Genomic DNA, 17,698 nt, shown 5'->3' on the forward strand with positions numbered 1-17,698 from the left:
CTTTATTTATAATTTGGGTTTCTCATGTAAGAGAAGCCATGTGATATTTAGGTTTGCCGTCTGATTTATTTCACTTAACATTACTCTCATTACTGTTTTCCTACAAAGGACTCAAGTTTATCCTTCTTTATGGCAGAGTAGTATTCCATTGTGTATATTTTAGTATATGTGCTGCTGAAAGGAGTACTCCACTGTGTATAAATACCACATTTTCTTTATCCATTCACCTGTTGATGAAAATATAAGCTGCTTCCAAGATTTAGCTATTATGAATTGTGCTGCTATAAACATGGATATGCATGTGTCACTGTAATGTGATGTCTTTAACTCTTTGGGGAAAATATCTAGAAGGGGGATAGCTGGGTTGAGTGGAATTTCTACTTTTAGTTTTTTGAGAAATCTCCATATTGATTTCCATAGTGAGTGTACTAGTTTACACTCTCACCAAAAATGAAGAAGCATTCCTTTTCCCCCATGGCCTCCCTAGCATTTATTATTCTTTGATTTCTTGATGACAGCTATTCTTTCTGGGGTAAGATGGAATCTTAGTGTTGTTTTAATTTGCATCTCTCTAGTGGCCAATGGTGTTGAACATTTTTTCATGTACTTATTGGCCATTCTGAGAAGTGTCTATTTCAGTTGCCCATTTTTGATCGAGCTTTTCATTTTAAGGGTCTAAATTTTTTTTGAGTTTTTTTTTGTGTGTGTGAGTTTCTTCTTTTTGAGTTCTTTACACATTCTAGATATTAGTCCTTTGAGGAGTAGCTGGCAAAATTTTTCCTTCTGTAGGTTGTCCTTCACTCTCTTAGTTGTTTCATTTGCTGTGCAGAAGCTTTGAAAATTGATATAATCCCATTCGTTGATTCTTTTTGAAACATTTATTTATTTATTTCCATTTGTTGATTCTTTTTTTGTGTGTGGAGGATTTGCCTTCTTTATTTTTAGCTTAATCCATTATTTTAGATCTAGAATTCACAGTTAACTGCGGGGTGGGGTGGGGTAGAAATTAACATTTTAGTGCTATCCTCCCAGCAAGGGCAAACTGAGTAGATGGCAGCACCATAATATGTGGGCTCAGATGAGGCTGCACCAGACGAGGCTTCTCTCAAAGTCCATTTGTTGATCCTTGATGTTATTTCTTGTGCTATTGGTGTTCTGTTCAGAAAGTCCTTCTATGCCTATGTCTTCCAGAGTTTTACCTATTTTATCTTTCAGCAGGTTGTTTCTGTATTAATTTTATATCTTTGACTCATTTTCTTTTAATTTAATTATATGGGAAGAGGTATGGGTCTAGATTCAATCTTCTGCATGTATATAGCCAGTTTTCCCAGCTCCATTTGATAAAGAAGTTATCTTTCCTTCAGCATATATTTTTGGGCCCTTTGTCAAGGATCAGGCAGCTGAATGTGCCTGAGGTTGTTTCTGCATCCTCTATTCTTTTTTTTTTTTTTTATACTGGGGATTGAACTCAGGACCTTGTGCTTTTGATGCATCCTCTGCACTGTTTTACTCATCCCCATGTCTGTTTTGTGTCAATATTATGTTGTTTTTATGACTGTAGCTTTGTAATATAACTTCAGGTCTGGAATTGTGATGCTTCTTGCTTTGCTCCTTCTTTTTTTTTTTTAAACAAGGTCTTGCTATGTAGCCCAGACTGGTCTTAAACTCACTATGTAGTCCAGGCTGGCTTTAGACTCATGACAATTCTGCCTCAGCCTCCTGAGTGCTGGAGTTACAGGCACACACCACCCTGCCCAGCCTCCTTTGCTCTTTTTAGCCAGGATTGTTTTTGCTATTCTGGGTCTCTTCTGGTTCCACATGAATTTTAGGATTTTTTTTGTCTAGTTCTGTAAAGAATGCTGTTGGTATTTTGATTGGGATTATATTAAACTGTATATCAATTTTGGAGTATGGCCATTTTTTTTTTTAGGCAGGGTCTCCCTTTGTAGTTCAGGCTGGCTCTGAATTCACTATGTAGCCCAGGCTGGCCTCAAACTTGTGGTGATCATCCTGCCTCAGCCTCCCAAGTGCTGGGATTACAGGTGTGTGCCACCACGGCCAGCAGGCCATTTAAAATATATTGGTTCTCCCTATCCAGGAACATGGGATATCTTTCCATTTTCTTTTTCTTTTTTTTGGTACCGGGGATCAAACTAGGGTTCTTATGCTTGTGAGGCAAGCGGCGAAACCACTGAGCTAAATCCCCGGCCCTCTTTCCATTTTCTGATGTCTTCTTGTATCTTCTTTTTCAGAGTACTGTAATTTTTGTTGTAGAGGTCTTGCACATCCTTGGTTAGGTCAATTCCTAAGTATTTAATTTTTCTTGTTGCTATTGTGAAAGGTGTTGTTTCCCTTATTTCTTTATTATTGGTATACAGGGAAGCTATTGATTTTTTTAATTGACTTTTGACTTTGAATACTGCTATACTACTGAATTTGGTTAATAATTCTAGGAGTCTTTTTGTGAATACTTTTGGGTCTTCTACAATATTTCCCTGAAAATAAGACCAGGATTTATATTAAGTTTTGCTCCAAAAGATGTAATAGGGCTTATATTCAGGGGATGTCTTATTTTTTCATGTATAATAATCTACATTTATTTATGTACAAGAATCTACATTTATTCAAATACAGTCAAGTCATCTTCAGGAACATCGTCATAACTCATCAAATTCCAATTTCTGGCCTGAATTTCTTGCGATTCTATTTCCTGTACAACCATTGGCCACAGTCCTTCATGTCCAGCAATAGAGCTGTCCTTAAAGGAGCAATTCTTCTCCATGTAGCGTGCTCGTACTGGATTGTTACAACACGCGACATATTGAATTATGAAAATCTATATTAGACATAACCACATCCATTCATTATCAAATGCATATGTTTTTTGTGTGTTGTTTCTGCACTCTGGCCATTCAGCAATAAGTCTATCAGTTTACACAGGCATTGACCTCTTGTCCAAAGGTGCTCACTTGGATATTTACGAATACTTAATTATAATTTATATTACCACTTATTTTAAGTATTGAAGTCAATAATATTTATTTATATTGAATTATACATTAATATATGGGTCTAGAGATGATGCAGGGCAGCGAGTGCTAGGTGGAGACTTGAGCGCTATCAGGGTGCCAGGCACAGACTCAGACAGGCCCAGGGTCAGCTCTGGGTGCCAGATAGAGGTCCTGGTGGGCATGGGGCCAACTTGAGGTGCCTGGCAGCAACTTGGGCGTGCCCAGGGCACTCATGGGGACTTAGATGGGCCAGTACTTACACGGGGTGCCAGATGGTGACTCCAGCTGTCATGAGCAGCTGGGTGAGCTCAGTGATCACTGTTCACTTATTCATCCTCTCACTGCCCAGATCTGGGCAGGTGGGGAAGGAGCTTTCCCTGTCCTTGGTGAGTGCTGGCAAGGATGCAGCCTCCTCAGTGTTTGGAGAGTGGGTTATGGGCAACGGGGCCCATATACCCAGGCTGTCCTGGGAGATTAGTCTCTGCAGTGCTCCTTGGTTTCTTCTGGCTATTTGGGAAGTTCTCAACATGGCTGCTCCTGGAATGAGCGAGGGTGGGGATTGTGTAGACCTGCCCTGGTGGACTGTTTTCCCTTCTTTTTAACTGTTATCCAATGTGTAGCTTGATCTACAATTATCTTTTTTCAAATTGAATTTCTATATCAGGGTGTAAGTCCCTCCCCCACTCCCAGTTACCTGAGGTTTTAGTTGATCTTCCATGAGTATCTCTGATGTGACGGCTCCTGTAGTCAGCCATGTTGGGTTATTGAGGGTCTCCCAGGGTCCTTCCCTTGCAGCCTGCAGCCAGTAGAAGTCACAGAAGAAGGCAATCTAAAGTCGAGTATAGTGGCGTATGCCTGTAGTCCCAGCACTTGGGAGGCTGAGGCAGGAGGATTGCTGAGTTTGAGGCTAGCCTGGACTACATAGTGCATTCAAGACCAGTCTAAACTACATAGTGAGACCCTGTCCCAAAAAACAAAACAAAACAAAAAAAAGAAGGCAATCTAACCACCTGGGAGGCTCTCAGCAAGGTGCTCAGGACTTGCACTTTGGTGCCATGACACAGGAATCGATTTATTTCTTTTTTTTTCTATTACTTTTACCTAATTCTGTAAATATCCTTCTACACCCTAATAGGATCCTTTGTCTCACTTCTTCTCACCTTCTATAGTTTTAAGTTTTCAAATTTTTCTTCTTGTATTCTCCTATTCCCAACTCCCTGCATTTTTAATAGTATAACCATTAAGGTTTATTAATCTTTCGTTAGTTAAATTTTTTTCTACCATTAGTGGAGATATAGTTGCAGTTAGTACATATTAATTGTATGTCAATATCTGGGTTGTGTTAGTGTTTATACAGTATTGTGGCTTTCTTTTCTATCATTAAGGGTGGTACATTATTGGTTCTTATGGTATGCCAATATCCAATTTGTCTTGAATAATATTACTGTAGTTGATTTGTGGATATTCCTAGGGTCACATCATTATTGCAATTGTGGGTTTTCTCTGTATGCCAACACCCAGATTACCTTTGTGACATTAAAGATATTGCAGTCTATTTCCAGACAACTGGGAGTTGGGCCAACTGGACTGCATCTTCCTCTCGTAAATTAACAGAGGTGGTCAGATCTTGAGGCAGAGGCAAAGGACTATAGCTAGCCATGCCCAAAATGCATTAGTGAAAAGCAGACTAACTAAAGAGATTTCCATGGTAGCAACAAAGCTGGGTGTGGTGGCACATGCCTGTAATCCCAGTACTCGGGAGGCTGAGGCAGGAGTATTGCCATGAGTTTGAGGCCAGCCTGGGCTACACAGTGTGTTCAAGGCCAGCCTGAAGTACATAGTGAGATCCTGTTTCCAAAACAAAAACAAAAACAAATCATATTAGCCACAAAGTCTTCCCACTAGAAGCTTCCACAAACCTCAGCACAAAACACAGAAATAATAATAATAAAAAAAACCCAACCCCCCTCTCAAACCCTCCCAACTCCCCCAAAGTCAATCCAAGAGGAATTGAGGGGGAGAATAACAAAAACCACACACCCAAATCATTTGAAAGAACAACAAAGGAGATTAAAAAACAGATCAAAGAGTACTTGGAAGGATCACAGAAGATATAACTAATCAGATAACGGAAGTAATAAAATGATTAGGGGGCTTGCAGAAGACACTAATAAAAAACTAGCTGAGCTAAACAAAATGATACAAAACATTAATGACCAGTTTAGCAAAGAATTAGGGTCCATGAAGAGGTTTCAATCAGAAATCCAGATTATAAATTATATTGAAAGTATGGAGGCCAGGTGTGGTGGCACATGCCTGTGATCCCAGCACTTGGGAGGCTGAGGCAGAAGGGTTGTAACAAGTGCAAGGTCAGCCTGGGTTACACACTGAATTCAAGGCCAGCCTGACCTACATAGCAAAACCCTGCCTTAAAACTCTATCTATCTATCTACTATCTATCTATCTATCTATCTATCTATCTATCTATCTTTCAGTAGGAGGACAGAATTTCACAATTTGAAGATAGGGATGCTTTCAAAGACTAACCACTCAAAGATACCTCAAAAGAAAGAGACCATGAAAAATGGGATCCAACAAAGAAGCCAAATCTAAGATTAACTAGAATAAGTGAAAAATCAGAAGACAGCACAAATGGCATAAAAAATTTGTTTACTGAAATAATAGCAGAAAACACCCCAGATATAGGGAAAGAAATAAGCATGCAGATAAGTGAGGCATCTAGAACCCTGAGTAACCATGTTCAAAAGAGAACCTCTCCACATTGCATTATACATGTAATACCAGAAGTTCAACACAGGGACAAAAATCTTTAAAAAGCTGGTAGAAGAGGCTGGGGATTTAGTTCAGTGGCACCGTGGCTGCCTCACAAGCGCAAGGTCCCGAGTTTGATCCCAAGTACCAAAAAAAAAAAAAAAAAAGCTGGTAGAAAAAAAGCAACAAATCACTTTTTCTTTTTTTTTTTTTTTTTGTACTGGGGATTGAACCCAGGACTTTGCGCTTTGGAGGCAGGCATGGTACCACTGAGCTAAATCCCCAGCCTGCAACAAATCACTTATGAAGGTAAACCCATGAGAATTACAACAGACTTCTCAACACAAACTTTAAAGACCAGGAGGGCTTGGAGTGAAGTGTTTTAAGCTCTAAATCTGTAGAAACTTTCCTTCAAAATTGATGAAGAAATAAGGTATTTCCATGACAAAGAGCACCTCAAGAAACTCATGACCACAAAATCAGCACTACCAAAAATTCTCAAGTATATCTTAAAAAGAGACAATGAAGCCAACAATGCAGTAAGATAAATAGAATGAATACAGCTGGCAGGGTGAGCAGCTAAGCAGAAGGGAAAAAAATAAGGAAACCAGCAACAAGAAAATAATGCAATAATAGGAATAAGTCAATACCTTTTAGTAATAACTTTCAATGTGAATGGTCTCAATTCTCTAATCAAAAGACAGACTGACAGAACGGATCAAGAAACAAAACCTACATGTGATACTATATGTGGTATACAAAGAAACATTTAATTCAAAAAGAAACTCAATTCTCTAATCAAAAGACATAGACTGACAGAATGGATCAAGAAACAAGCCCCCCCCCATGAATTAACTAAATTGTAAATTTTATTGTTTTAACATGTATGGATGTTTAGTGATGTTTGTATTTTGAAATAAGTTTATGATTCATAAAAAGAAAGAAACAAAACCTATATGCAGTACTATATGTGGTACACAAAGAAATATTTAATTCAAAAAGAAACTCAGATTAAAAATCAAAAGACGGAAAACAATATTCCATGTAACTGAGAACCCAGAAAAAAACAGGAGTTGCTATCCTAATTTCAGATAGTGGATTTCAAGCCAAAACTGATGAGAAGAGACAAAGGCGGTCACTATATACTTGTTAAGGTAACAATCCAAAAGGAAGAGATAACAATCATAAATACATATTCCCCAAATACTGGCACACCCAACTTCATAAAATACATTAATAGACATGAAAAATCAGATAAATACCAACTCAATTATAATGGAGGACCTCAATGCCCAACTGTCACAAATAGATAAACGAGAAAAAATTAACATATGATTTGAACCAAAACTTTGAAGAGATAGACTTAATAGACATCTGATCTCCTTTTTTTTTGGTGCTGGGGATTGAAATTGGGTCCTTGTGCTTGCGAGGCAGGCGCCAGAACCACTGAGCTAAATTCCCAACCCTGACTTAATAGATGTCTACAGAGTATTCTGCCCAACAACAGAATACACGTTCTTCTCAGCAGTACATGGGACTTTCTCCAAAATAGACTACATACTAGCCCATAAAGTAAATGCAAAAGGATCAAAATGATCCCATGCATATTATCAGATCATAGTGCAATGAAACTAAAAATCAATGGCAAAAGAAATCACAAAAATTATGTATACATATGGAAATTAAACAATACCCTCTTGAGTAATCAGTGGCTCACAAAAAAATCAAGAAGGAAATTAGAAGGTTCCTAGAATCAGTCAGTAGTGCCAGTACAACATACTGGAACCTACGAGACACAATGAAAGCAGTCCTAGGAGGGAAGTTTATAATGGGGAATTCCCACATTGGAAAACTAAAGCAAGTTCAAATAAATAACATAATGATGCCCCTCAGTGTCCTAGAGAAACTAGAATAGTCCAAATGCAAAGCTAGTAGTACAAGGAAGGAAATAATAAAGATCAGAATAGATATTAATGAAATTGAGATTTCCTTTTGTTTTTTTCTTGAGACAGAGTCTCTCTATGTAGTTCAGGCTGGCCTTGAACTTTTGGTGATCCTCCTGCCTCAGCCTCCCAAGTGCTTGGATTACAGGCATGTACCACCAAGTGAAATTGAGATTTAAAAAACAATACAAAGAATCAATGAATCAAAGTGTTGGCTCTTTGAAAGAATAAACAAAATTGACAAACTCTTACCCAATCTTACTTAAAAAAAGGAAATAAAAGACCCAAATCATTGCAATTAGAAATGAAAAAGGCAAAATCACAATGGATTCTGCTGACATCCAGATTATTGATAACTAATTTGGAGAATCCAGAAGAAATGGATAGATTCCTAGATACATATGAACTATTATACTACATCTGTTATTCTTTTCTTTTTTTTCCCCCAGTACCGGGGATCAAACTCAGGACCTTGTGCTTGCAAGGCAGGTGTGGTACCACTGAGCTAAATCCCTGTCCCCAATACTACATCTGAATCACAAGAAGATATAAAAATCCTGAAAAATCCAATATCAGTCAATGAAATCAAGGAAGTAACAACAACAACAACAACAACAACAAAGACCAGCTAAGACCTAACATCAATACCTCAAACTCTTTAATGAAATTGAAAGGGAAGCAGTACTCCTAAAGTCAGTCTTTCCTGGAGGCAAGTGTTACTCTGATTCTTAAGCCATAAAAGGACCCAACCAAAAAAGAAAACTACCGGGTAATCTCTTTAATGAACATAAATGCAAAAATCCTCAATAAGATACTGGCAAACAGAGTGCAGCAAATCCTCAAAAAGATCATACACCATGACCAAGTAGGATTCATCCCATGGATACAAGTATGGTTCAACATACACAAATCAATAAATGTAAAAAAAAAATCAATACATGTAATTCACAATATGAACAGAAGTAAGGACAAAAAACACATGGTCATTTTAACAAGATGCAGAAAAACATTTGACAAAATCTAACATCCATTCATGATAAAACCCTGAGGAAAATAGGAATACAAGGTCTTTATCTCATTTGATGAAAGCTATCTATGACAAATCAATGGCCGTCATCACACTAAATGCAGAGAAGCTGAAAGCTTTCCCTCTAAAATCAGAAACAAGACAAGAATGTCCACTATCCCCACCCCTGTTCAATATAGTTCCTGAAACACTAGCCAGAGCAATTAGACAAAAGAAAAAAATAAAAGGGATATGGATAAGGAAGGAAGAAGTTAAATTATTGTTATTTGCAGATGACATGGTTCTCTACATAGAAGACCCCTAAAACTCCACCAAAAGACTTCTAGACTTACAACCAAATTCGTTAGCATAGGAGAGTATAAGTCAACACTGAAAAATCAATAACATTCTTGTACACCAATAATAACAAACTCACCAAGAGAAAAATTAAAGAAACAACACTTTTCACAATAGCACCAAGAAAAATGAAATACTTAGGAATTAACCTAACCAAGGAAGTGAAAGACTTCTATAATGAAAAGTATAGTACCCTGATAAAGAGATCTGCCGGGATCTGCACAGCATAGGGTCCGCAGCTGGGGAGAGCGGTGGGAGATGAAGAAAATTGAAAAACAACAAGAAAGAAGGATATATACCAAGATTATGCTTGAAAGCTAGAACCAGGTGGAGCCATATCCTGTCAGGAGCTAATGGCCACCTGGAGTCCAGCACACTCTTTATTTATAGTGTAAGACAAACAGGAAGAGAAGGCGGGGTAACTAGTGTTACGTGACCTATGTGGTCTAGGCTGAACATAGCGTGATTGTCTTGTGATGGGGCATGTGCAGAAATGGAATAAGGAAGAAGGATACATAATGTAACTGTCTCCTGGGGCTGTGCCATCCAGGTTCTACAATCTTAGTCAAACAGACTTGACTACCTAGCCTATGGAGGAGAAAGGGAGTAGGGAGGAGGTGAAGGACCATCTTCAGCCTCGGCCCACCACAGAGATCAAAGAGGGTATCAGAAAATGAAAAGATGCCTCCTGTTCCTGGATAGGCAGAACTAATATAATTGAAATGGCCACACTTCCAAAACTGTTATACAGATTTAATGCAATCCCAATCAAAATACCAATGACATTCCTTACAGAAATGGAGAAAGTAATCCTAAAATTCCTATGGAACCAGAAGAGACCTAGAATAGCAAAAGCAATTCTAGGCAAGAAGGCAAGGCAGGGGCCATCACAATTCTGGACTTCAAGTTATACTACAAAGCTACAGTGATAAAAACAGCATGGTATTGGCAACCCGCCCCCCTAAAACCAAAAAAACAGACTTGAGGATCAGTGGAACAGAATAGAGGATGCAGAAACAACTCCAGGCATATTCACTTTTTTTTTTAAGAGTTGGAAAGACTTATTGGGAAATAAGAATGGAGAATAGGAATGGGAAATAGGAAGAGCTCCTGAGAGACAGGAGAGGTCCTGAGTGGGTAGCTTCAGCTATGTTATTTTGACAAAGGTGCCAAATCCCTTTGCTGGAGGAAAGATAGCCTCTTTAACAAATGATGCTGGGAAAACTGGCTATCTACTTGCTGAAGATTGAACCTAGACCCATATCTCTCACCATGCACTAAACTAAAATCAAAATGGATTAAAGATCTAAATATTAAAACAAAAATGCTTAATTTGCTTGAAGATAAAATAGGAAAAACTTTTTCTTTTTTTGTATTGGGGCTCAAACTTGAGACCTTGGGCTTGCAAGGCAGGCACCAGAACCACTGAGCTAAATCCCCAGCCCTGTAAAACTCTTGAAGACACAGGTATAGGCAAAGACTTTCTCAACAGAACCTTAATTGCACAGGAAATAATACAAATAATCAACAAATGGGATCACATGAAGTTAAAAAGCTTCTTCACAGCAAAGGAAGCCACTGACAGAGTGAAGAGACAACCTACAGAATGGGAAAAATTTTTGCTAGCTACTCCTCAGACAGAGGACTAATATCTAGAACATATAAAGAACTCAAAAAATTAGACCCCCAAATTTAAAGGCCCAAAGCAAAAAATTGGCATCTGAAATGAAAAGAAACTTCTCAGTTGAAGAAATAGAGACGGGCAATAAATACATGGAAAAAAATGTTCAACATCACTGGCCACTGGAGAAATGCAAATTAAAGCAACACTGAGATTCAGTCTCACTTCAGAAAGAATGGCTACCCTCAAGAAATCAACCAATGACAAATGCTGACAAGGCTGCTGGGGAAAAGGAAATCTCCATTGTTAGTGGGAGTGTAACCTGATACAATCATGATGGAAATCAGTATGGAAATTGCTCAAAAAACTAAAATTAGAAATTCCATTGACCCAGCTATTCCCCTTCAAGTATCTTCCCAAAAGAGTTAAAGTCATCATACTACAGTGATACATGCATGCCCATGTTTATAGCAGCACAGTTTATAATAGCTAAATCTTGGAAATAGCCCATGTGTCCATCAACAGATGAATGGATAAAGAAAATGTGGTATTTACACACAAGGAGTACCACTATGTCACAAAGAATGATAAACTTTAGTCATTTTTAGGTAAATGAATTCACCTCGAGACCATAATATTAAGTGAAATAAATCAGACACACAAGTTTAAATATCACACTATTTCTCTTACATGAGAAGCCAAAAGTATAAGGAGAAAAAAAGATAGCTGTTAGGAAGCAAAAAGATCTTTTTAAAAATTTTTATTAAATTTTATTTTACTTTATCCCATTCCCCCCCTCAACTCCTCTCCGCTCCCTATGTACAAAAGTTTTGTTTCCATTTTTTCCTTCTATTTTCACTTTTTTTCTTTTCCCTTCCTTTCTCCCTCCCTCCTCCCTTGTTTGCCTTCCCATTTGAACACTTTCTTCCCATTTCCCAACATCCATTATACATTTCAGTCTTTATTTTCACTTTTGGTTTCTCACCCCAGAGAAACAATGAGGTATATAAACATGTGTGTCTGATTTATTTCACATAAAAGTATGGTCTCAAGTTCCATCCATTTAGCTATAAATGTCTGAAGCTCATCCTTCTTTATGGCAGAGTAATACTCTATTGTATAAAAAAACCACATCTTCTTTATCCACTTGTCAGTTGATGGGCATTTGGCCCCATCCTACCACAGGTAGGATGCTTTTAATTCTTTTGGGAAGATACCAAGAAGGGGCATAGCTGAGTCAAATGCAACCTCTAGTTTTAGTTTTTTGAGAAATCTCTACACTGATTTCCACAGTGGTTGCACCAGTCTACACTGTCACAAGCAGTGGAGAAGGGTTCCTTTTTTTTTTTTTGGTGGTACCGGGGATTGAACTCAGGACCTTGCACTTGCAAGGTAGGCATGGTGCCACTGAGCTAAATCTCCAGCCCTGTGCAAAAGCTTTTTAATAAGATGAGATCCCAGTTGTTGATTCTTTGTAGTATTTTCCATACAGTCTGTGTTTTGTTCATGAAGTCTTTGCTTACTCCTATGTCATAAAGTGTTCTTCCTATTCTTTCTTCCAGCAGATTTAGTGTTTCTGTTTTAATATTTAGATCTCTGATCCATTTTGATTTTAGGTTAGTGCATGGTGAAAGATATAGGTCTAGTTTTAATCTTCGGCATGTGGAAAGCCAGTTTTTTCAGCACCATTTATTAAAGAGGCTATCTTTCCTCCAGTGAGGGTGTTTGGCTCCTTTGTCAAAGATAAAGTGGCTGAGTGTGTCCGGAGTTGTTTCTGCATGCTCTAGTCTGTTCCATTGATCTTCAGGTCTGTTCTTTTGCCAGTACCATGCTGTTTTTATCACAGTAGCTTTGTAGTATAAAGTCAGAGATTGTGATACACACTGCTTTGCCTTTCTTGCCCAGAATTGCTTTTGATATTCTAGGTTTCTTCTGGTTCCACATAAATTTTAGGATTGTTTTTTTCTAATTCTGAGAAGAAGAAGGAGGAAAAGGAGAAGGAGAAGGAGAAGGAGAAGGAGAAGAGGAGGAGGAGAAGGAGGGAGAAAAAGAAGACAAAAAAGAACAAGAACAAGAAGAGGAGGAGGAGGGGAAGAAGGGGAAAAAAGGGGTGGGAGAATGGCCTGTGGACCAAATTCAGCCTGTTGCTTATTTTTTATGGCCCTTGAGCTAAGAATGCTTTTCATATTTCTAAGTGATTGAAAAAAATAGTTTTTTGTGACCATTGGAAATAATATGAAACTCAGATTTCAGTGTCTGCAAACTTTTATTGGAGCACAGTCAAGTTTGTTCATTTACATAATGTTTGTTGTTCCTGGTACAGAGCTGAGGACTTACCATAGAGACCATAGAGTCCCCAAAGCCTAAGCTATTTACTTTCTGGCTCTTTCCAGAAAATCTAAGCTGACCCCTGATTTAGCAGAAGAAAGGAAAAGAGAGATCATGTGATAAAGATGGGCACTATGAAAGCAAATGAGTGATACGTGATATAGGGAGGTGGTAAGTGAGGATCCAGTCAGGGAGACTGCTCTGAGGAGGGGACAAGGAGCAGGTTCTTAGGCTGACTAGAAGGAGCAAGCCCCATGGATACCTTGCCAAAGGGTGTTTCAGGCAGGGGGACCAGCAAGTGCAAAGGCCCCGAGGTGGGAATGAACATGGCCAGTACCAGAAAGAGTAAGGAGGAGCAAGTGTGTGTATTCAAATGCCAATTTTACCACAGCTTTACCAATAAGTGTGAGTTACAAAACACGGAATTTTGGGCCAGGGATTTAGCTCAGTGGCACTGCGCCTACCTCACAAGTGCAAGGTCCTGAGTTCAATCCCCAGTACCGCAAACAAAATAAAACAAAACAAAAAAACTTTCAGAGATAAACAGCAAGTTACAAAGGAAGAATAATTAAACTAATATTAGGTCTCTCAAATACCACATCGGAGGCAAAGGAAACAGGTTTCATAACTCCAAAGTGTTGAAAGAAAGGAACTTTTATGCAGGGTGGAATAAAGACATTCTCAAGCATATAAGGCCTTAGAAGGTTTAAAACACAGAAAGATGTTCAAGACAATTATTGATTATACTTATTAAAGACAGTAAAGAAAGCTACTTAAAGAAGGGGCTGTTAAATAGGTATAGGGGCCAGGCGAGGTGACACAAGCCAGTAATCCTAGCTATGCGGGTGTCTGAAGCAGGAGGATTGCAAGTTCAAGCCCAGTCTGAGCAACTTAACCAGACCCTATCTTAAAATAAAACATAGAAAAAGGGCCAGGGATGTAGTTCAGTGGGAAGGCCCTGAGTTCTCAGGTTCAACATCTATAGATTCCACCAACTGTGGATCAAAGCTTTTCTTGAAAAGTTGTATTTATTGAATACTTACAGACTTTCCCCCTTGTCCTGCCCTAAACAGTATAGTGTAACAATTTCTTCCATAGCATTCAAATTGGACTGGGTATTGTAAGTTATCTAGAGATGATCTAAAGCATGTGAGCAGATGTGCAGGGGTTATATGCAAACACTGCATCATTTTACATGAAGGACTCGAGCATTTTTGGGTTTTGGTACCCTTGCATTTGGTCCTGAATCCAATCCCTGGCAGCTACGGAGGGATGGCTGTGTAAGGTTACATACTTTCCAAGGTTTCAGGCATCCGCTGGGTGGTCTTGGAATGTATCCCCTGTGGATAAGGGGGGGCCGCTATGGCATACACTGAATTTTAAAAGTCATTTTGTGGGTCGGACGTGATGGTGCACGCCTCTAATACCAGCACTCTGGAGGCTGAGGAAAGAGGATCACTGTGAGTTTGAGGCTGACTTGGGCTACATAGTGAATTCAAATGTAGCCTGAACTGCATAGCGAGACTCTGTCTCAAAAAAAAAAGAAAGTCATTCTATCTTAAATCCAATTTTTGCTTTGCGCTGCATCTTACGATGGACCTGTTGGATATTTATGCAGCTGCAAACTCCCCAGGGAAAGACAGAAACAACAATGGACATAACTAGAAAATTGTGATGTTGCTAGAAAAGAGTAGCACAAGGGAGAAATTGTGAGGGCAAATAACCATAAAATTGAATTTCCCCTGTTGTCAAAAGGAAAAGAGACCTATTCCCCTTCACTTTTCTTAGAGAATTTCCGTGAGAAAACATATTTTGCAAATCCTTGCTTTAATATGGAGGCCTCTTGCCAGCCTTTAACCCAGGAGTGTCTTTTTGCCCTTGTGTTTTTGCAGTGCTGAGAGGGAACACGAGGCCTCCTGCCTGCTAGGCAAATGCTCTACCACTGAGCTAGGGTTCAGCCCAGGAGGTCTTTCCTAAGAGCCTGGGGCATTTCTCTGAAATGTGACCCTTAAGGAGGACAGCACCCCTGTCCTCCTTCACCAGAGGCGGTTAGCCTAGGGGCCTTGTTACAAGCTGTTAGTGACTGTCTGTTTGACACAGAGATAGGAGTTTTATCTTCCTTTAGATAAAGGCAATTAAGTAATACGTGACTACACCAATTTCCAGGTAACAGGACCTGGGAGGGGCTGGGGGCCAGGAGTCTTCAGGTTTCACCCCCCGCACTGCTGTACAGCCAGGCCTGTGAGCTGTACACCAGGATTTTCTGGTTCTCCCAGCACTTTGGTATTGTATGAAACACTGCACATCAAAGTGTGAGGTCTGGCTTCCTGAGTAGCTGCCCAGGGGCAGATGATGTGATTTAGAAGCACGGGGGAGTTAATACCTATAGGATAAACTTTGACTGATAAGAGAAATGGACCATGTATTGGACCACAAATACTCTCCTGATATCCCTCTCGTAAATGTTGAAAAATGATGAGTCATTCTGAGTACAATACAATAAAACTAAAACAACTCTACTAGGAACTTTAGAAGCTACCCTTAAGCCAAGCTGTGGTGGTGCATGCCTGTTATTCCAGTACTTTGGGAGACTGAGGCAGGACAGTTGCAAGTTTAAGCCCATTCTGAACAGCTTAGTGAGACCCTATCTCAAAATAAAAACTAAAACAAAGCTGAGGATATAGCTCAGTGTGAAAGCGCTGTGTTCAATCCCTGGTACCACAAAATAAAATAAATTTGATTTAAATTAAAATAAATTAAAAACCATTGTCAAAGACTACTTATTTGAAGTTGGCTGTTTGGACTAACTTGTCTATCTCCCCACCTCTGAAATGACAGGAAAAGATTTCATAAAATATTGAGGACAAGAGAGGGTGCCATCTGGGGACCAGAAACTAAGGAACTCCTAAAAATAAGCCAGGTGTGGTGTTGCATGCCTATACTTCCAGCCCTCTGGGAGGCTCAGGCAGGGGGATTACAAATTTGAATCCAGCTTAGGCAATTTAAGTGATTTAGAAAGACTTTTTCTCTAAATAAATAAATGAACAGCTGAATAAATGGCTGGGGATGTAGCTCAGTGTGAAGGCCCTGAGTTCAATCCCTGGTACTGAAAATAAAAATACAAAGCAGCTCAGATGAGATTATAAGTGTAAAGAGAATCACAAATCAAAACAAACAGGAGAGGGGTTGGGGGTGTGGCTCTATGCTAGAGCACTTGCTTATCACACACAGGGCCCGGGTTCCCTTCCCAGCACTGCCCCCATATACTCACACACAAAGGGCAGAAACTGTAATTAAGAGAGCTGAGCAGGCTCTCAACGCCCTGGTCCTTACCCTGGGCAGGGGACGCCCTAAGAGAGTGAACTCCCTACCTCCTGCCTGGAAAGGACACCTGGGACAGGTGTGAGGGATGCTGAGAAAGAATCAGCATCAGGACTGGAAACGACTTCAATCCTTTGTAGTATAAAGAAGGAAACACGCTTGCGGCGAAGGTGTTGTGTCTAGCCTGTACCCCGTCGCCAGTGACTGAAAGCCAAGCGGGGACTTGATAAGTGCCTGTGACGAGCTGCCGGACTGGGAATCTACGCCATCCTTCTGCCTGCCTGCCCTCATTGAGCTGTGGGAAGAGGACTTCCTGGTGCACAGTCTCTATTTAAACACTGTCCCTTCACTTGGGCTCTTTCACCCTTGGTACCACTGACACATTGGGTTGACTAACTCTTTTTTTTTTCTTTCATGGTGCTGAGGGCTAAGCCCAGGGCTTCATGCAAGCTGGACAAGCACTCTACCACTGAGCTACATCCTTAGCGCCAAGTTGGCTAATTCTGTGTGTGTGTGTGTGTGTGTGTGTGTATGTGTGTGATATCCTGTGCAGTGTAAGATGTTTAGCAGCATTCCTAGCTTTTATCCACTCCAAACCAGTAACTTCCATCCCTAGTTATGACAACCAAAAATGTCTGTAGACATTGCTGGATGTTCCCTGGGGCAAAATATAAACCCTGTTCCTTGTGAACATCTGGATTAGGCAGTCCCCCTCCCTTTTAATGTGCATAAATGTTTATTAACACATGTAATTTTCTTTCCTTTTTTTTTTTTTTTGGTACCGGGGATTGAACTTGGGACCTTGTGCTTTTGAGGCAGGCGCCAGAACCACTGAGCTAAACCCGCGGCCCATCACATGTAATTTTCAATTCAGTGTGTATTTCTTTGATTTACTTATACATTTTTTTATTCTTCAGAAATACTAGTCAAAATATTGCTCATGGAGTCTAGAAAAGTTTGTGGCTAACAAGCTATGAGCTAGAAATGCACAGTTTCCTCTTTGGATGGAGAAACTTACAATATATTCTTAGGTAAGAGAATAATGAAATGGGACAGAAATTGAAGTATTAGTTCAAATATGCTACTGAAAGAGAATGGTCGGGAATTAGTGCAGGCAAGGAAATAGTCTGGCGATTCAGTTTATTATTCTTGTCTTCAAAAGTCCCTGGGATAGTTGAGAACACAGGTAGACATGGTGAGGCACAAGGCAGAAAGCTGTGGAGGGTTAGGACGGCAGGAAGACTGAGCTAAGTAAGGTGAGGAGGGGAAGGCCGAGACCCTGGGCGGCTTCTTCAGACACAGCCAGGGGCCTGTGCGTCTGCCCAGGTGAGGGGGGGAT

This window comes from Heterocephalus glaber, unplaced genomic scaffold (assembly GCF_053883595.1).
Source record: "Heterocephalus glaber isolate CG9 unplaced genomic scaffold, H.glaber_assembly_v1.0 deba00001546, whole genome shotgun sequence".
Classification (NCBI taxonomy): Eukaryota; Metazoa; Chordata; class Mammalia; order Rodentia; family Bathyergidae; genus Heterocephalus; species Heterocephalus glaber.